This window comes from Eucyclogobius newberryi, unplaced genomic scaffold (genome assembly GCF_026437365.1).
Source record: "Eucyclogobius newberryi isolate DKJ021-1_F unplaced genomic scaffold, fEucNew1.0.hap1 SCAF_15, whole genome shotgun sequence".
Taxonomy (NCBI): Eukaryota; Metazoa; Chordata; class Actinopteri; order Gobiiformes; family Gobiidae; genus Eucyclogobius; species Eucyclogobius newberryi.
Genome location: NW_027315779.1, coordinates 19689392 through 19711681, shown reverse-complemented (window position 1 = coordinate 19711681; position 22290 = coordinate 19689392). Strand labels below are relative to the sequence as shown.

General features: G+C 39.0%; 1 protein-coding gene across 4 annotated transcripts in view; it reads left to right on the top strand.

Moving 5' to 3' along the window:
- Positions 1 to 22290, top strand: part of LOC140361021 (LHFPL tetraspan subfamily member 7 protein) — a 104833-nt gene that overhangs the window by 968 nt on the left and 81575 nt on the right. The gene's annotated exons all lie outside the window — the stretch shown is intronic.

Below are 22290 nucleotides of genomic sequence, written 5' to 3'. Positions count from 1 at the left end.
AGTAAACTCACTTACTCCTAAACCTGTGCCCAAGATCTGCAGAGCCCTGGGCCCCGGACACTGTCTTATTGGGGCATCCTTCATTTTAGTCCTGGACTGGCTTTGGTTTGTCCAGCTTCAGTCTGTATCCAAGTCCCTGTTTAGTCTTTATTGGTATACATTTATTGGTATGATTCTGTTATTGCTCATTCACTTGCCTGTTTTACTTCATTGCAGTTAGAGAGCCTAAACGCTACACGTTTCCTTGCTGTAAAACGTGAAAAACCTTGTCTTGTAGAACCCTGTGGTGTTCACCTTCACGACTCATTAGTAAACATGTGTAAATGACTTGAGTCTAAGCTGATATTGAAGCTTGTTGTGACAAATGGCAGTGGCTCAGTGCTCTGTCACAGTATGATAAATCTCTTCTGGGCTCATTCACGCTGCACGCCCCATACACGACATGCTGGAACGCTGGATGATGTCCCTCTGGTTTTGATGCCTTCTCATTTAAGATTTCTGCTGAATTTTGTGACGTTGGCTTTAGTCAGGAGCATTGATTCACTGATGTGAGGGTGTAGCATACAGAGAGGCATCTGCAGCACAGCACGCCCAGCACACATCAAAGCCGTTAAAGTGGCAGAGAGTTGGCAGCTTTTTAGTGATCGCGGCTCCCCACCAGCATCAGTTTCAATTTGCCATCTTGTGCTTTAATTGAACTCTGTTTGAGCTTGTGTCAGGCCATTGCACATACAAGTAAACAGCAACACTGTCCGCAAAAGGGCAAAGGAGACATCATTTCTAGTCCATTGATGGTAACCTCCTTGTTGCAGGTCAAAGACTCACTCAAGTTTTACATTTTATATTTCATACTAATTATTGAAAACTTGAAAACTACTGTCACTGTTCTTATATGGCCCAGAAAAAAGTGACTCCATTAAAATGTAATTATTCTAGTAAATTTCTACTTCAAGCGGGCTTGTTAAAGGTGCACTATGTACATTTTCACGTGGTTGTCCGCCCACTTGCTTGTCTCCATGGAGATTTCATTGCTTTGCCTTTAATGTTCCATTGTATGGCATTAAACAATTTTTTTTTCTGGTATTTACTACATTACTACTACTGTTTTTATAGCTAATTAAAAAAACTTAAAAAGATGCATTCTCACTTTGAACTTACTTACACCTTTTATGACGTTATCTGGAATAGTCGCACTTCCTCTAGCACAAATCTATAAAGCCTGAGATATTGCAGCAACAACTGAAGTTATGATTTATGCATGAAGCCTAATTTGCATTTGAAAGGGTGATATTAATAAGTCGTGATGTGCAAATGATCAGTCTTTTTTTCACACTGATGCACAGGTGTGAAAGAGGCACCACGGTTTGCATTTGCAGTTGTTTGTAAAGCATTCTAGAAACGCGTAACTGAAGTCTTAGTTCCCAGTTACCCTTCAGTTCTCACTCTGAATCTCAAAGTACATGTTCGGGACATAATGTTTGGGCCCTTCTGATGTTGTATCTCAGTGATGCTCTGGTCTAGATCTGGGAGCGTCGACACACAAACCATCTGTCATTTCATTGAGAATATGTCCTGATGTTGTCAAGCATGCTTATAAGTCCCTGGGGGCAATGAAATGAATGTGAATTCCCCCTTATTTTCATCGAACATTGTGTTAAAGAAATAAAAAATCACATTAGAATTCTGATGTGTTTTCAGAGATTCCTTTAAATCTTTGGAGGAGTTAATTTGATGTGAGAATGAACCACTGAGCTTTCTTCTAGGCCAGGGCCAGGCAAGTGTCGTGCTGCGTTTAAGGCTAATTTGTCTAAAATCCAGAGTTGTTTTGCTGCTTAGTCAGTATCATCAATAAGCCAATTAGCCCCTTCCTCCCAGTTCTGAGTGCCAGTGTGGATCCGATGGTGTGGCAGTTTGGTGCACACATCTACTGCTCTTTCCATTAATAAAGGTGAAGGGGCCATTAAGTTTTCATCTCAGTCACTTTATTCCTCCACCCCTCTCCACTGATCTGCACAAACCTAAATGCTTACACAGGCAACATTTCATCCCGTCATCTACATATACTCGCACATGAGTCATTATTTGAAATGTGTTTTTTTTAAAAAGATGTTTAATACAGTCCTACATAATACATATAAATATAGGGAAATCTGTTTCTTTTTAGGTGTATTTTTACTTGACAGTGGCCGAAAGAGATAATTATTTGCTGCCATTTTGATATTTTGATCCTCGCTTTATTTCATTTAATTGTTTTACAGCTTATATAATGATTGTTTTTTAAGCAGCTAAATACTGTGACTGAAATGGCTTTTCTTACTTAGAAAACTACAACAGAATGTTTTGGGTGACCACTGCAGGAATTGAATTGACATTGTAACCGTTGCAGTATCTGTTCAGAAGCTGCATTGTTGCCTTAAGTCATCTTCTTGGTTAAGTTACACTTCATTGACCCCGTAGGGAGATTTGTCTTCTGCGTTTGACCCATCCATCAGTGCCGCTGGGGCATCTGCTCAGGAGCAGAGGTTGGTCAGGACTACCGTAACTGGAGGATTTTACCTGTTGCATGTTTTGGGTTGATGGGGAAACGGGGAGGAACACACAAACTCCACATAGGAAGGTCGCTTCGGGAGTCTGTGTGCTGTGAGGCGAGTGTGCTAGCCACTCTGCCACCGTGCCGCCTGTGATGACTGAGGCTGAGGAGGACAGGAGCAGCAGGAGGAGGGGCGTCTCCCTGTGAGGCTGCCCTACTTGTGTGAGATGTGTGTGTTGTTGTCTAAACTAAAGCTGTGGTTCTGTCTGTGGTGCTTTCCAGAGCTGTTGTTGGCATAGTGCGCTGCAGAGCCCAGTGCTGTGGGCCACATCCAGACTCCTGTTTAGCCAAACACACTAACAAGCATCAGCAAGTGTTCAGACCAAGAATAAATATGCATGCATTACAAAAGATGTGTTAGCATACTGTAGAATATTCTAGTAAATGGCAATTATTAGTAGCAGGCACTATCAAATAAGCATAAAACCGACTCAGGACCCTCACAGAAACATGAAATGGTAGATGTCTGTAATAATTTCAAGTTTGAAACCATTTAAGATTTGGCTTAATTGCATTTATTTTATAATCTAATTGTGTTATCTGACCGAATGTCACTAAAACAAATGTGTTACAATTAAAAAGAGATTAAATATAGTGCCATAATTTCCTTTGGCCTTTCTTTTTACAAGCAAAAACATGGAAACCTAGAAAGAAAATATAGTTGTGTGTGAGAGGGTGTTCAATGTAAACCTCTAAGTCAGATATACAAATTACTTCAGGTCAAGACTCTCAAGCAGCTTAGAAATAGAGACGATTCTGATTTAAATGTCCAAGAAATTACACACTTTGCATCCATGTTTCCCTTATCCTAAAGTCTATTTTAAAAGTTATTCATTGTGTATGATTTCCTTCTTTGCACATACACTGATAATATTCTTATCAACACAGATCTGATCTGCACAATGGTCTTGCTGCACTTGTCTTTCTCACAGATAGTTAAGTTTGAATTGTTGTGCTGTTTTCTGCTCTCCCAAACATGACATTTTATTTTCCACCAGAGCAGGTGTAGAGCTTATTGTAGAGTGAAGGCAAGCGTGCTGTGGGACGGGTTGCCAGGTTGGACGCCTCAGTGGAGGAACCAACCGCTGCTAGGTAAAGTGTGAAGGAGGATTCGGAGTGCACCTGCCAGAACCCATTTTCACCTCAACACGTTAACAGCTTATGTGCTTCCAGCTGTTTCATGGCACTAAACACTAGAGCCAGATTAGCTTTGGTCTTTTTGTAGTTCAACAGCCAAAAGTGCACATGCTTACATCTGTGCATGTTCTAGTATGGAGATGTGCTGTAGGGCTCGTGGGACTTGTAGTACAAGTGTAACATATGATTCAAATACATGAGTGAATATTATGTGATGGAACTCAAGTCCTTAACCTGTGTAGCTTTAGAAGGTCTATTTGATGTATTTTGAGTTATGCTTCCCTTTTAACTATGGGTTTCAGAATGATGAGAAATTAGGACTGTTGACATAGAAATTAACATTTTAAAACACAATTCGAAAGTCCTCAATGTTGCACATAAAAAACGAAAACAGAGTTTGCTTTTGAAAGCAAGATCATTTTAATAGGATTCTTTTCTTTTTTTTTCTTTTAAAATTGTTTTGATTAAAAACCCATAAGTGAGACCAGTTCTCCCAACCTCAGTCAGTTCTTACACAGGGCACCGACGCACTGTACGTATCGTGTGAGCGCAGGGCACAATGACCCTCACACAAGGAGGTTCACATTTATAAATTACTTTATACACTAAAAACATCCAACATGTAAACCTCCTGGCACCCTAAGGTCATCTGGCCTTAGCATAGAGTTCACAGTGATGGGTGAGCCTGCGACCACCTGAATCTCAAAGCACAGTGTTATACAGTATTCAAGGAGATTATTATCTACTACTAGAACTACTACTACGTACGACCCAAAGCAGTTGTGTGTTGTTTGTGGGTTTTGAACATTTGAACTTTTGTTGTGACACCTCTGGATGGCACTTGTAAAGTTATTTCTAGTTTTAGGTCATCTTGTTTCCCAAAAGAATTGTGGCCATGGTCCACGTTCCCTGATTGGAAAGGTCTATCCACCCTTTTGTCAGGAGCAGGAAATGACAGCAGGACAATCCCAGTCTGCAGAAAAGGGATGAGATTGGCTTTAGAGGAAAGCCTTGAAACAAAACAATTGGCCCATGCCGTCTCTCGCACACAAATGCCAAGAAGATGAATTATAGACGTTAGCGTGGATGCTTTACTAGGCTTAATTGCCAGTTACCTATGAAGAACACTTAGCAGTGCATAACGTCTGCTTGACGCTGTAAATGTCATTTCACCACTCACTGGGCTAGAACTAGTTTTAAGGGAAGAGATAACTCATTTAATGGCATTCAATTATGTTTCCTTTGTCCGTTTGATCCTTGACTTGCCTGCTCTGTTTTATTAATGCCACTATCTGCAGAGGAAGGCACACTCTTAATTAACATAGACATGTTTTTGTCCAAGAAATCTGCTTCAACCATTATAATGACATCTAAACTTAATTAGGTGTTTTGTAGCACTTTCCTGGGGTGTGTGTGTGTGTGTGTGTGTGTGTGTGTGTGTGTGCGTGCGTGCGTGCGTGCGTGCGAAACTGTTGTTCATGGAGAAGCACTTTTGTAAGAAGCAGACAATTGGTGTGGTTAAGACCAACGTTTGTTTAATTCACCATGGTGCCAGTCCTAATAGATTACATTTACAGCAAACCAGGTTTTTTGAATACTAATCGATACTAAAACTAATATCTAATTGATCAAGTATTTAGTAATTTGAACAAGTATTGATATTTTAAATGAAAAAAATAAAAAAATGTACCTGCTTGATTATTATTTTATTGTTACAATTATTGTGAAAATACATATCATGATTTAAAGACTATTCACGATTATTGATTCTTCTAAACAAATGTAATATACTTTACTTTGTCTCATATAAATTGTCTAATAGATCACGATTTCGCTTGTATGTGACAAGCTTTAATAAACCAATCTTTCTGAAACATAAATTATGTTATTATAAGTTGTTAATAATAACTTATTATACTAATATTACTTATTAATTGATTTTTGTGGCCGGCATAATCATGATTATCGATTAACAGAATAATCTTGACATCGGGACATGGGGTTATCAAAAAATGATACTGATATACAAACCAATTCTAATGGTCCGTTCAGACCGGTGCGGCAAAAGCGTCCAGTTTACATTCAAAGTCTATGTGAACGCGCGTCGAGCACCTCCTGCGTTTTTGCGGCGCGGTTTCCGCTTATTTGCGGCGCGATTCGCCGAGGCGCGCGGCGGGGCAGGCGCGCTTTTGCGTTTTCCGCTCGAGACGCTTTGACGGGCGTATAAGCTTCAATGCATCAAAACGGTTCGCCGCAAATAAGTTCAGAATTTTGAGCTTTTCTGCGGCGCGGCGGTGCAGAAGCCAATCAGAGATGACGCTCCGGTGACGTACGTACACATTTCCCCCCGAGAAGAACCGGCACCACAACAATGGCAGACAATATATATTACACACCTCCACGCAGCAAACGCGCGTCTGCTTACTATATTTCGGCTCTGCTCCCTTGCGTCGAGAACGCGTCGTATTTGCGTTTTTCTTCATACGTACTTGCGTCCAACTTCGCCATAACCCGCGAATAGGCGTTTGCGGTTTGAACGGGGCATAAAACTATGTATCAAAGATTCATTTGAGAACTTATCAGCACTGAAAATAAACAAATTTGAACCTTTCCTGAACAGCTGTAAAAGGGTCTTAATCAAGTCTCAAACTATTTCAGAACCACCACCTGGTCATTTATAGAAACTACTGTTACTGTATATAAAATGTATTAGTTCGACTTGTGGTCGACTGTTTACATACAGCAGCGCCTCTATTGTGGACACAGCCTAATAACCTCTCCATTCTTATTTTTATGAAACTCTGTGAAGAGTGTTGCCTCTGCTCTCTCCTCTCCTCTGCTCCGGGCACACCTTTACATCCCTCCATGTATCCCCTGCCACTTTACTAACAAACACAACAGATTGGAGCGGTGTGAAACATGCACAACAGAAAAGATAGATGGTCTGAACTTGCAGAGCCCATGTCTTTCTGCAACGGCACTTTTAATAAAAATACAAAAGCACGTGAAGGGCGTTTGTAGAGTGTCCGACATGAATGATGCGAGTGAGTTTAATGCATGCAATGTAGTTTCCACCGGCCGCTCTGAGACAAAACAGGGCTGCTTTTTACTACCCAACCACATTCTGCTCTTTGTTGCTTTGTAACTGGTTTGATGAGACCAGACATGGGCATTTTTTATGTATGCGAGAGGAAAAGCAATACACAACTTGTCCAGGCAATGAAAAGAGACATTGATGCCATGATGTGCAGTGCTGATGCAATAGTTGAGGGTTAAGAGAACGTTGGCCATGGAAACCTTGTTATGTTTCTGCTTTAAACCAGCAATTGCCATCATTATAATAAACACGGTATTAATTTCTAACTCTGAGTCGAGTCAATACTGTGTCACCATTTATCTTTAAATGTATTTTTCTAAGAACCTTTGACACTTACCTGTATGTTTTGAGCTAAAGCATTGAATTGACATCCTTTTAGGCGGCTTTAAGTGCTGCCACTGTATCTAGTACACGGTCAGTGCTATACAAGACAAGACATTGCTTTTTGAGACAAACACATCCCTCACCCTGAAGCTCAAAGCTATATAAATTAGTAGCGCTTTGTACTCTGATGTCTGTTAACCTTGACTTATAGCGTCCACATAAATAGACTTGTTGTGAAAAAATACTGCGTAGAAGTGAAAAAAGATAAATGTTTGCCTCTTTGACAACAATTGTAGCGTGAAATGTGGCGCGTTAACTGATTATCATACTGCGCATGTTTAGTCCAAGGCCTGCCGCTGACTGGTGGCAGAATTAATGTTCACGCAGCAGTGTTTAAGGGTGATATATCTGAGCTCCAATGGGCCATTTGGGTGGCATCCCACACGCATTTTGCAAAGGTCAAATAACACTTGGTTTATTGCTTTAGCCTATGGTGTTTTTGGAAGTATTTATTTGTTAGAGGGTTAGTGCTGGAGCAGAATGATGGCCTTGTTTTTTTGTTAGGGATACATGCATTTAAATACATTTGCTCACAAATTTTCTCTGGCTTCGCACTATGTCCTCTGATGCATTATGTGTATAGTGTTGAATTTTGAAAGATACCCAGAGATAAGTAACTTGTATCTTCAGTTTGTTTCTTTGTAAAGACATGCTGGTGTTCTGATAGTTATTTGTTTTCTCTGAGAAACAGGAGGAATATTGATTATGGAAATAACAGGCCTGAGGTGTATGTCTTTGTTTTGATTTACAAATAAATCGATTGTTATTTTTAGATTTTAATACCAAGATACAAATATTGATACCAACTGAAATAAACGCTTTGCCTATGCAATATTATTACATCTTTGTGTGAATACCAAGTATGGGATTAATATTAGAGATGTCATGATTATGCAGGTGACAATACAATCTTAAAAAGTAAAACATAATAACGGACACATTTTTATTTCAATATTCTAAAAAGTACATCTACATTTTCATTCAGCAAGTTCAATTTTGTAAAGCTGGTCACAAACCTGAGGGACAGTAGTGTTTTTGACTATGGTAATTCAAGAAAATGTAATATTTCACTGTTGTTTGTAGACCTGGGTATTGCCAAGACCCCCGCGATACGATACGTATCCCGATATATTTTTGAAAAAAGTGTCTTAAAAATTTACCAAATGGGTAATGTTTTTACTCTGGATATGAATTTTTTTGAAATTTCATGTTTATCCACAAAGCACTTATTTATAAATCCATTATGCTCTAATAACTTCATACACCCAACCAACTGATCCAAATAGAAATATATATAGTATATATAGTGTCACAATACCATTTTTGAGCTTATAGAATGCCATTGTGCTTTTTGATCTGTTGATTCATTTGTAGTCATTTGTTCAACCTTTTGTGCAGTATTTACTTTGAGAGCCTGCCCGAAAAGCCTGTTACTTGCCTCATTGATAATTATCTACTGAAGAAAGCCTCCATACACATTTCAGAATTAAGATGTCACCATTTCCCCGGATATAATCTTGTGTGTTTGTCACCATGTGAGTGCGGTAGAGCGGGGTCATGGGTCGGCGCTGCATACGGGCCTGGATTGAGCGTGCCGAGGAGGAGCTGTCCTGATGATGGATAGCAAGATGAGGAGAGAGGAGAGATCTGCATTTTCCACCCATCTATAGGTGAAGTGAGAGGAAATCAGTCTGATGCCCGCCACGGACCACGATTTATGATCTCATCAGCTCTGACGAATGGTGCCACTTGTTCTTTTTTTTTTGGACCATATTTGATATTCTGTCAGCATTTGGCACGGCAAGAACACTTCCTCGCAATGATGTGTGGCTCTGGAGCAGCTGATGGCACTGAATGTGATAAACTCCAATGGCTGAAAATGTTTATTCACCTGTTGGCTGGGTTCCCGAATATCTCACTATGAGTTATACTTAATACAGAGGCGGTAGTAACATAATACACATACACTAATTCCTGCAATATTTTAAGGTCAGCTTCACTGTTAAGGCTTTCCCCCACTAATTACAAGGTTGGCAGTTCAACTCATGCCATATATTTCTGTTTGTGCAATATATATATTTATCCAGAAAGCCCTCATGCAAGTTCTAATTATTAGATCATCATGGAAATAAATACTTTCTTGTTCAAGGATGTCCTGGCAATTTTTTTTCTTTTCTTTTTTTTAATATAAAATCAGCAGATGTACATTGGCAAGAGCACAAACTGGAACAAGAAAAATGAAATACAAAAAAACATTTTGATTAATCAGTGCTACATCCTTCCAGGACCACAGCCCATTTCAAACAATGAGCTGAATCAAGTTCATTGCGACAATGGCCACACTAACTTGTCTAAGCCTGATCTCATCAGATCTCAGACGCTAAGCAGTCTTGGACCTGGTTAGTAATTCGATGTGAGACCACCGGAATGACAGGGGCCACAGTGGGGTGCTAGTGCACACTGTCATTGTGTCCTTGAGCAAGGCACTTCACCCACCTTTTCTCCAGTGTTCATTTGTGCTGGTGTGTTTGTGAGAATGAATGTGGGACAACAGATGGAATGGCCACAGTCTGGCGTGTTTACAGCATGTGTGTCATGTATGTTCATTAACATGCACTGTCCCCACCAACTGAACAACACAAACACCAAAACATGCCATGTACTGAGAGAAGATGTTTTATAGATTAGACAGATCAGAAATAATCAAAATGACACGGGAAACAAGTACATCTAGTGTTTTAGATGAAGACATGTTTTGTCTTTAAATATAAATCAGGATGTCTTGATGGAGTATTTACTTTGTCTTAAAATGGGTCAAGTTTAGTAAAAATCTAAACATTGGTTAATCAAAAGAATAATAGCTAGATGAACTGATTTGCAAAAATAATTGTTAGCTGCTGCCCTAATGTATAAATATGTATTATATCGTACTGAATACCAAAATAGCTTCAAGGCGCTCTATGTAACTTTTATGGTTTTGGGTTCCACCAATGTGTTTCCATGGAGATGTTGCTATGTTTAATGTGATTGTAAAAAAACAAACAAAAAGCAACAACACCGTCATGGAGACAAACGGGTGGCCCTCTGCTACAACATTTGCATAATATCCCTTTAAGACTTGGACTAATACTTTTACTTAAGCACACTTTTCCTTTGTAATATTCAGTGGTCCCTTATCAGCAGTTTGAACTTCTGTAGCCTGAACAGCTTGTGTACTGTTGCCTTTGGAGATGCTGATTCAGCATTTTGCAAGGGGCATTTGTTAGGCCTCCTGTCACTTCCACTGCTGCTCTGTGGATCCTGGAGCTAGTTTATGTATTGATTTAACAGGGAGCCCGCTCTCCATTTTTTAACATAAGTGATGGCTCTCTCCGGGTGAATTCAACAGCAGCAGCTCTATCAGTAGTCACAGCACAGGGGATTTAGGTACCAGCACAATGTCGTAACTCCCCTGCCCTAGTATGACCTTCAAAAGTTGTGAAGAAGTGGAAATTGTATATGATTTGATGAGCTGCTTTAGTTATTAAATAAGTTACATATAATTCAGTTTAAAACGCTTGACTTCAAAACACAGCTCCTGGGAGCCACACGCACACTTTCTTAACACAACTATTTGAGGCAAACAGCTTCATAGAGGAAAGCGTCACGTCTGCAGGCAGTTTCCCCAATGTTCCTGAAGCAAAATAATTGCAGCAAGCTCTTGGGGAATTTAAAGTTTTACTTATGATCATGGTTAGTATTGGATAAACAAACAGATTCGTTGTTGTTCTGGATCCAAGTGTGAAGTTACAACATTTGAGTACAGTATGTCTGGCTATGTTTGTTTTATTTTGAAAAAGGATTGCTTTTTTTGCTTTTCTGCCTTCTTAGCCCACAGCCCGTTTTACAGTGTGTTGATTTTATAATATGTTAATTTATATAATTGATTAGTTTGCTGCCGACATGGGTTACTATGACAGTTGCTATTTGTCTGTCTGGTTTTCAAATGAACCCTGTGTTCCCCAATGCTGATGAAGTAAAAACTGTTCGCAATAATACTGAAAACACACTCTTTTATTTCCACACTATACGGAGTTATTATGCAATTGCAGGAAAACACTTCAACACTTCATTTATACTCCTCTTTATTTGCTTCGCTGGGTTTGTGCCATATCCAAAACGGCTGCTAATTAACAAACGGCGTGTAAAGATGAGATGTTAATATTTATGTTTGGTACATTGTTGTTTGGGCGGTTTCATCATTCCTCCCATAAGTCTCTAATGGTTTGGCTGTGGGGCTTGTTAAGATGCTATACTTTTTTTCTTATCAATCTGATGCAACTGTGATCAAAAAGCCAGTAACACCCTTTATTCATCGGCTCTGTAGAGACCTACTTACACCAAACAAGAACTGACTTCAACCAAGCTTCCCTGCCCCTTTAGATCCTCCCAGACATGCAATTTTTCTATTTTGACCATGTCTTTCAGCAACTATTTCTATACATATCGAGGCCAGTGAGGTTGCCCTGATGTGGATGTAACATACTGGTGAAATGAAGCAGAGATATAGTAGCATTTCCAGTTGCGTTCAGTACTGTATGCATGAATTATGAAACGTGCACTCGGGACCGGCCCTGGCGCGGATCATGCATAAATGTAAGAGCAAGCTGGGCTGAATGTTGGAGTGTTGGAAGGGGGAGAGGTTACTACGAAGGGTTGGGTCACAGTCACGCTTTTGCTTTAACTTCCTTGTTCCTGACATTGGCAGGTCTGTAGTCATGTGACCACAGCAGTCCAGGAAGTGCTTCATTGGGGCAAGATGATGTAAAGTGGCATGATGAGAGATATGCGGACAGTGTGCATAAAATAATAATACATCAATATAAACAAGAGGCAAAGGCTTAGCAAAATGGCAAAAGGTGTATGTGAAATGTATATGGAACAATAATAGTATTGTTAATTGGTGCCTGAATAAATAAACAATAAATTATGTGGGAATATTTGTGTGTGTTTAACTTGGGCTTTGCGACCTACAGTAAATAAGAGATTTACATAAGGCTTTGTTTTGGTATTATAGAGAACATGTAAGGCATAATTGATAATTGTGCATCCAAGAATTTATAATTGCATTTTGCTGAAAGCATAACTAAAATGACACAACTACAGAAATAATTAGCATGATGTGGCACAAAATCATGCAGTTAAATGCAACATTTACTTCTTAAACCATAATAATGCAGTAAACACTGATATTATGATGGTGTTAACCCAACAAAAACCTATGCTTACATTTCTATGCTTTAATACGACGTAAAATGATTGATGTGAGATTAGTCATCATATTATAAAATCTGTGTAATTATTAAAACATGTGACTCATCGAGCTTGAAAAGCAAGTCAAAGTGACGAATAAAATAAGTTAATTACAATCAGGGGTTATTCATCTTCTGCCGTTTCACAGATTCATAACAAGTCAAAAAACAAATCTTGCCTGCCTCTTTATGAAATATGACAAAATATCTACTTACGGTATCTATTCATATTTTAATATAAGCTCTTCAAAATGACATGATAATATAAAGTGTCTGTTCTTACTAAAGCCCAGTGCCATTGTTGCAGAATCGCAGCTGCATCTGATTTGTTAAGAACGTGCTTCTAGTTTCTGAATCCTCCATCTCCAGTGTGAAGCTCAGTGGTTTTTTAAGTGTGTCAGTGAGAAAAGCTCTCCTCCCTCTCTCCCACACACTATCCTCACACTGCTTTTTATGTGGAAAAGATCAAGTGTAATTTCTGGATGGCAGCCCGTCTTTGTAGCCTAATTATGATCTGCCGTTTATTCAAATGTGCCAAACAGCTTGATTAACAGTTATCACGTTTCTTTTTTGTCTCTTTTCACTACCATCGTCTTTTTATTTGCATTCAGCGAAACAAAACTCGACAAATCCGAGTCCTTTTGAAGAGATTGTGAAAAGGGAGAGAGGGAGAGTCGCACACAAGTGTATCAGATGCACTATAATTCAATTAGAGCATCTATTGAGACTGTGGAGAAAGGGGAGACATCGCCTGGGGTACCCGCTCTTTTTGACAATCTCCAACGGCCTCTGAGGATGTCATCATTAAACCGATCCTACACATTTCACACCAGCCATTTGATCCCAAGATCTGATGCCCTTTTGTGATCTATTATGAACAGAGGAGAGAGGAGAGAGGAGAGAGGAGAGAGGAGAGAGGAGAGAGGAGAGAGGAGAGAGGAGAGGGGAGAGGGGAGGGGGGAGGGGGGAGGGGGGGAGGTAATAAGTTCTCTTCCCGATTGCTATACTCAGAATTAAGCAGCACCTAACCATATCCCAAGCCCCGAAGGCAAACTTGTATTTCCGAGCCGTATAATGAGTTATCAGGTCGTTTTGATCTCGCCTCCCAACGGTCACAAGGTTCATCAAAGACACAACCTATCCAGCTTAAAACAGCCCGTAAAGAGGTGGTTGTTGTGGTGAATTTGTTTTGACAGAACGTGTAATGTGTCACATGAAGAGCGTGTTGGGGAGCTTGATGGATTGACACAAACATTGCAGTGGTTCTTAGACCTCTGCAAACTGAAACACAAGTGGGACGCTTGTATTTCTTTAGCAGTTCAGATTTCAGTCTTTTCTCAGATGTGAATGTTCCTGAGTGTTTGAAATCAAATCATAATCACAGACAAAATACAGTTAGATATTTTTCCCCAAATCGTACAGACCTACTAATTTCGACTTTCATGCTACTGTGCATATTTTACATTCCATAAACGTCATCGTGCCATAACTCTTTCGAATATTATTCTCTAAAGTGTGCTGTGGTCATGGTGATAATGGCTGGTTGTTTATGCCGCTCTGAAGCTGCTCCTGTTTTTGCATGTGGGTGGGCGGCCGGTGCCAGATGGACACTTGATCACTCGTCGTACAGTTCCTGATTAACCCATGAATTATATCTGCCAAATGGATTAACTGGAATCATCATCGAACACCGTCTCCTAGGATGCGACTTTCTGTATCTTTTATCTTTTGTAGCAGCTCCGCGGGGTTTGATGTAGTTTCAGACAGGCTAGGGGAGAAGAATGATTCCACTGAACAATGTGCCCAGAATAGCTGCTTTTCTCTGTATTGTGTCGGCCTCCGTAGCGGCCTCCAACATATGAGTCATTGTCTGCGCTGCTCTACCTGGGGCACTCATAAAGATGATTCTCCTTTGGGATGTTGCGATGGCGTGCATCTTTTCCCCGTTCCGCAACAACATGAAACTAAAGCTCTGGGTTATGTCTGTGGTTTGCAAGCAGGTTTCTGAAAGTATAGTTTTATGAGGTTCTACTTATGTATCAGGAAAGCTGTTTTATTCGAAATGTCTTTGAACACTGTAAAAGATAATGGCCTCCCCTGTGCAGAGAGCTGATGTAATCGGTCTCGAGGGGTAATCTGGGCTTGTTTTCTTTGTTGTTAATGTAGGAAGTGCATCGTTGTTTGGACCATCACATATTAAAGTCACCTTATGTCGTTCCGCTACCTGTAGATGATCTGTGTTATCTGCTGGATGTGTCATTTAGATTCAGCCCGAAGAATGCAGGCTTTTATAGTCTATTTATTCATTTATTTTGTTTTGTGATTTCATATCAAGGACAAAGAAATGAATGTCATATCAATGGACTCATTTGAATATTCTGCTCATTGTACTTTAATTTTAAAGTATTCAAACTGTGCCTGAATTCATTCATTCTTTGTAAGTGGATTGAGTAATATTGATTTAGTAAAGTGGTAGTACCATATTGTCACTAAATAACTAAATTAGATTAGATGCAGATGTGCTGACTGGGATAATCCTCTCTTCAGTCTTTTCATGTTAATTTCCCCATGTGGGACAATAAAGGAATATCTTATCTTATCTTATTGTCATAGTTCAAATAAAAAAAAAAACTGATCATTTGTTACTTTACTGACCCCTAGTGGCTGTGACGTCTATTACATAAAGTCTATAATCTGCCCTAACAGGCAAAATCTCTTACATCCATGTAAAATGTATTTAAAAAGTCAGGTTTGTGCTCTACAACAAAAAGAAAATTACTTCCCTGTGACATGTTGAGTCTAAATGTCTTAGCCTTCTAGTAATGGCAGCATTTGGTCATCCTTAGTTCCTTTCGCTCTTCAAATTGCTTCAGAGATCAACAATAATTTAGGTAAGTGCAGTTTGCTCTCAATGCAGTACCCAACTGTTACTAAACTGTATGAACCTTCCATTTATAAGAATGCAACATCAACAGAATCCTGAACCAGTGTCTTGTGTAATAGCAGCCTTACTGTAACATATGTGACTGGTTATGGGACTCTGTAGTCAAAATACTTTATGTTGTTTTAAAAGTGTGTTTGGCTTACTTTATTTGTTGAATTAGGTTAAAACAAGCTTCTGTTACCTCACTGTGATCATGGTTTCTTACATCGCTCTTATTTGTGTGCTTTCTTTTTAGCTGTATGTAAAAGAAAGCTTGCTTAAAAAAACTGCCTGGAATCAAACATCTAAAAGCGACCAATATAGGCAAAGTCAGCCATTAGCGTCAAACACAAATGAACGCTAAGTTTACTATTCAGTATCTTCTTCTTAAGTGAGTTCAATTCAATTTATTTTTGTAACACCCAAACTCTCGAGAGCAGTTGCCTCGAAGTAATTGTATTTGTTTATGTTATTTACCTTTCATAGAACAAAAAAGCTTTAGGGTTTTGCAATTAATCGTTGGACGTAATAATCGTAATCGAAACTTGATTGAGTGAAGACGACTGATAATAATGCATAAAATTAAGAATCTACTAATTGGTAATGCCCTGTGGTTGAGTGGTTAAGGCACAGCACATATATGTCAGGGTCCAAGTGCAGCCGGCCGCAGTGCGTGAGTTCGAATTCTGACAATTCACTGCATGTCCTCCCCTCTCTCTCTCATCCCCCATTTCACACTCTCCTCTCCTGTCTAATAAAGCCGACGGGCCACAAAAATATTTAAAGAGAAATATAAAAAAACATGTACACAAAATTTACAGTAAGTCAGAAATAGTGCAAAAACTGAGCAGTGCAATGAATAGTTGTTGATTTAAATAATTGTTTAAATGTTAAGAGTCCAATGGCAGAAGGGAAGAAACTGTTCTTGTGGCGGGAGGTTCTGGTCCGGATGGTCTGCCTGCCTGATGGGAGTGGCTCATATAGTCCAGGTTCAGTAGTGTTCGGCTGTGATCCGACCTGCAGAGATGGAAGTCTGCAGTGGATCACCTTCTCAGTACACAATGCGCTGTAGTCAAATCCATTCTAAACATTGTCCCTTAATACGCCACCATATTTTATCTAATTTTCAGATAGTTTTTTGTAGATATGATGACATTCTGTTTTCCAATTTAATCTCAGAGAAAATTTAAGTTGATTTAACACTTTTGCTCTAGTTGTTTAGTCTACTAAACAGCTGCTTTCACTTACTGTGCTGCGACATGCACTAAAAGCTCTCGGCCCTCACTTGTTGGTGCAGTGGACACTGGTGTGAGTAGCTGGTCCTGACAGGTCACAGTGCAGCCTCGGCTCATTGCTCAACAATAATTTGGCCTCTCTCTGAGGTAGAGGAGTCCAGGAGTGACATCCCGGTGGAGGGCGCAGGTGCTGCAGCAGGTGGCACAGAGAGTGGCCTGGCTCGGGCACAGCTGCTCTGGTCAGGACACACTGGACCAGAGCAGCTGAACCGTGGCTAAGAGGGGCACAAGGCCCAAGGTTTACAAAAAGTGTGCTCCTTTTACAATAGAACTCCAAAATAACACACTTTCTTACTTTACTTTACTTGTCTATTACTTCCTGCTTCTTAGCTCCTTGAAATGGATAGCCAGCTAATAGTTTCTGATTTTTGATTAAACTAAAGTCAGTGTTTTTGCAAAAACAATTCAAAGACTATGTTTTTCTACAGCTAGGTTCCAACTATGTTCAGTATTGACAAAATATCTGAATTTAATCATAAAAGTGCAGAAATATTACCTTGTACCCTGACATTTTGTAATTTTTAGTTATAATCAGTTCTCTTTTAGCATTGCTTAAATATGTCCTTAAACAATATACGCAATATTCAGGTTTTGTTGTTTTGTTGTTTTTCTTCAAAACAATATTCATTATTATATACGTAAAAAGTTTATTTTCAATACTCTACTGAGTCCGAACTCAAATGATTCAAATAGTTTGTTTCACTCCATCCCGACTCCCCGGCCTCAGTATTTGAGGGCAAAGCCTTGACTGTATAAGCGATTGCCTCCGTGTTTTCGTTGAACGTGACACCACAGATTTGACACCACATGAAAGGGGTGCTACGGCAGGGAGCACCTTGTCTCGTCTCAAGGAGAAATCTCTAATGTACGATGGCAATGAGGCACTTTCATGTGTTACTTTGACATTATGGATAAAGACGGGGGAAAAGCACTAAATCTGAGTGTGTGATGCACATGAGTTCATAGCTATACAAATAAAGTCATACAAAAGTTATACTCTGGTTTATGTATGCACAGATCTTCATGTTTTATTAAAAATATAGTTTTAGTACAGTAAAATAGCTTTGTCTTGGTTGAGTTGTTGGTTTAGAGCAGGGGTGGGCAATCATTTGTATATAATTTTTTTTTTAAGGTATAGCGTAAATATACTTCATACTTTGAAGACGTGCATTTACAGTGGGTGGTGGTAATGCGCCTTTTTAGTTTGCTGCCACCCGCCATTAAAAGCAACGGAAGAAGAACAAAATAAATGGTATTATTGTTTATCTAATCATAACTATTGTGTAATTTATGGATATGTGGATTTTGGCTCTTGTTTTCAGTATGGTTTCTTGAGTCAAAGTTGGTCTATCATTTATTTTCAGTGGCTAGCGTTGACAAAAGTGTAAAACTGAGATATTAATCAATACTAAAACTAGAACTGCCACAATAACAAATTTTGAAGTGCGTTATTGCAACTGAAAATAATGCGATAAACAATAACATTGAAACTACTTTATACTGCCGGCACAATAATGACACAATTTAAGCAGTATAATAATCCCAAAACCTTTTTCTAAATGCATAAATCATAAAAATAAATGAGCTGCGATATAAAATGAATGAATGAAACACTAAAGTAATTTGTTAGAATCATTAATGAGTGATAGATATGTTCTTATTCAACCCTCAACAGCTCAAATGTTCATGTATTAAAAAAAAGAAAAGTTATTTAATTCTTGAACTTTCTACAGGGTTACATACATATTGAACCCCCCAAAATATTGTTCCATCTATTATATATTAAACGATAAGTCAGTATAGTCCTTATTGTGATTCATTTGAAATATCAATACTGAAAAATAATTGACATAAACAGGACAAAATTGGACTTTTCCTAAATAATTTTTTTAAGTTATATCAAAACTAATAGGACCCCACAGTGCTAGTAAATGTGTATTTTATTATCATCAAAATCAGGACAAAATATTGAGCCTTTTCATTAGTATCGAAATGGAGTTTGAAATGTTAGTGTTGTGACAAGTCTATCAGCAGCTTGCAGCATTTGCACCAGTAATTAGTAATTGCAGGAGTTGTAACAACTGTCATATTACTCGTTATTAGGACGAGTACAAATAATAGGTTGAGTACTATTGCTTCATGAAGAAGAACACTTGCAAAAGGCATGTATCCAAATGGAATGTGTTAAAGGGCAATAAGACAGCAGTAATAATATTAGGACCACACCTTGGAGCAGAATGTTTGTGCTTTGTGTGAAATCTGGCTCATACGCAGCACAAACATCTGAGTAATCTGGTCCATATGGAGTTATACTGCAGCTTGTTGCTCATTTATTTAGACACTGCCCAAAGATGTGCTGAAATTATTTAAAGAGGCCCAGGAATATCAACGTTTGCTCTTTTAGATAATTAAATTCTTTGTTTATTTTGAATAATTGTCAGTCAATGCTGTAGAACATTTTCCCATGGAGGAGGATCCTGGAGATTTGGAAAGTTGATTAAACATGAATTTGGGTCTCCCCTGCCACCAAACCAGGCTGCTGGCCAAGGAGGACTGTGCTGCGAACTTGTACATTCATTCATGACTGAGGCGGACAGCAGTTCATGAGAGAAAAAGCTCTGGGTTTTTACATGCTTGGCTTCTCTCCACTAATGATGTTGGAAAGTGCAAAATACTCACAAATCTATTCCTATGTAAGCCAAAGCAAGTACAAATGTGCACACTGACCAAGCTGGTGGAATGACCAACCACATGAAATATACAGAGGCTATCTGCCATGTTGATCCTGAGGTATAGTTGTGTAGTGTGAGACTATTGAAGCAAAACTCCCCGGGTGTTTAGAAGCAAAACACTTAGACTGGATTCTGCAGTAAATTACGGAGGCAGGCTCCAGGCTCCAAATATATGAAATTGTGTGAAAGGAGCATGTCTCAGATATAAGGCGGATTTGACAAGGCTGACTGCTCTGTTACTTGGAAAAATATATTAGGAAATGTAGTTGTTATTTTTTGTTAGAATAGTCCTTAATTGCTTTCATGTCTATAAGATTGCAGTAATCATCCAAATTATATTATATTGCTTTCTGATTCTAATTATCCTTTCACATTTGCAGGTGACACTCTTGTTGGATAGAATGTACTTTTAAGACTAACACAAAAATGCACAGAATGTCTTGTGCATTTGGAGATGTTGGCCAGGATTCACTTTGAATTCTTGTTTCCAGATTAACAGTGGCACATTTAAAGCAATATTAACACAGACAGACAACCATTCATTCTCATTCATTCACAAGGGGCAATTTATAGTTGACAATTTACCTTGAACTTACCTTACAAACTTTGGACCATACATTTCACTACAACGTAGTGAACAATATTTTACTAAAATGTTTTATATTTTTTTCAGTTTGTTTTTCAGACTATTTCTGACATTTATATGTTACATCCTGGTTGGACATAGGTCATCTATGTGACATTGGAAGAGGAAATTTCAGAACCGTACCTAGCAACCATATTATAAACAAGGGCCAATATCTACATAAATTATATTACTTGACAATACCTAATACCTGATTACACATTTATTTTGATAAATGATTGTTTAACTTGACACAAAATTGTGTTTGTTGTGTGTAAACTCCCTGTATTTTGATGTCGCTTATTGATTATAGACAGAGGGATTCTGTTTTTCAGATTTTCTTTTTTTTCTGCCACTTGACTGAAATGACGATAAATATTTACTACAGGTTCTATCCCACCAAACTAGGTCGTAATTAGAAAAAACATGAGAACCTATCATATGCAAATAATCAACATAATATGTAGAAACAATGTAACATCTAAATATGGCACAAAAAGGCATTGCTCTTCACATGTGTCCAATATTTTGCTACTTTGAGGGAAATTAGGGACTTTACATATTCAAATTAGGCTTTAGTTTCAATGCTCGGGGAAAGTATTTTGTGGCTCTCTCACAAGAAATATCACCTCATCATGAGATCTAACAATTGTAAGTTTCCAGTTTTATTCTTTTGTCTCTATACTCTTGAATTCTATTTTATCGACAGCCATAGCAGTCATGGGGGTTAAATTGTGTTCTAGCTTCAGTGATAGGAATTCCCAGCAGGTGAAGGTTCAGGTGTAGGCTAGCCATGAGCCTGATGGCGTATTTACATGTCTGTATGTTGGAGAGAAAACGGTGGCGCGCCTGTGTTCTCTTAAGTGCTCCTGAATGTCACATCCTATCTGCAGCCTGTCCCTGAGGCACAAATGGACACTCCATCCACTTGTCAGGTGATTAATCTGAACTCCCCCCGCCGCCTCATCTCCGCTCTGTCTCCCATTCACATTGTACACAGACATATATGCCGCTACACAAGACTCTGGCACTTATAAATACTTAATATGTCCTTATGTTATAGTAATATACAATACTTATTAGCCACATTAAGTTAGGTCTTGTCTGAGAACCACATTAGACCCATAAGATGAGCCTTGAGTGATATGGAACAAAAGTACCAATCAAGTCGAGTCTTAGGAGACTCTATTTACCATCACTAGATTAACATTTGACCCTGAAGGTCGGTAAAAGCCAGCTCTGGGATTTCTCATGTCTCTTACAGCACTATGTGAAAGACTGTTGTGTCATGTGTCAGATTCTCCTTTTATATTTTCTGGTTAATCTTAATTATTACATTTTTTTTCAAATTTGAAAATGTGAAACAAATGGGATATTTTTATTTTTTGCATTTTACAAAGGGAAAAGAAAAGGGACTGCTCATTCTGAAACTGAGCAACAGGACAGTCCCAGAACACAGGTTAATGGTGGGCCTCCTGCCAACCAATCTCTCCAACATTTAGCATTTCCCTGTGAATAGTGAGCACTTTGACTTTGTTAAAAAAAAAATCACATTTTTATTGCACTTTTCTAGCTCCAAGATAAAGTGGGATTTGAACCGCCAACCTTCAGAACAGACGACGAGCACTTTACCACTGAGCTCTGGTTTGCACTGCAGTGCTCTGTTGATCTTAGACCTACATCTCTAAACAGTCGGACAGTCCAGACTTTCTTTCTTCATGCCTAAATTACAGTTTAGTTGTGATATTTACTACACAATATTTACTTCATCTGCACAAATATCCAACTCTCATAGCGCATGAAAGTCCACGCTTGTCCCGCCTACCCGCCTGTCTTTAGCCCTCACCTCTTGTCCTCTGTAAAGTGCCACACATCTGATTGTAAATAGGGGTTATTTCTGTCAAGGGCTGCACTACATTAATGAGACTTTTCTTCCTCAATCTGGCAGAAGAAAAGCCTTCCATTTTCCCCATCTCACTCTCAAACATTCAGCCGCTCCAAAAGGCAAAGTGCGTTTAATGAGTCATGCCTTGCCATCTCTATCTTGTAACTTCCAATAGAGGAGACAATGATATTTCACTGGCCCGTACAGTGTAATCTTGGGCTTTCTTAATTCAATTGGAAATCAAGCAGTTGCCTTTGCACTGTCCTTTTATTACTCAGGCAGCTGGATGGCCGTACGGGGGACAGGCCGTTATGGGATTCTAATAAGGCAG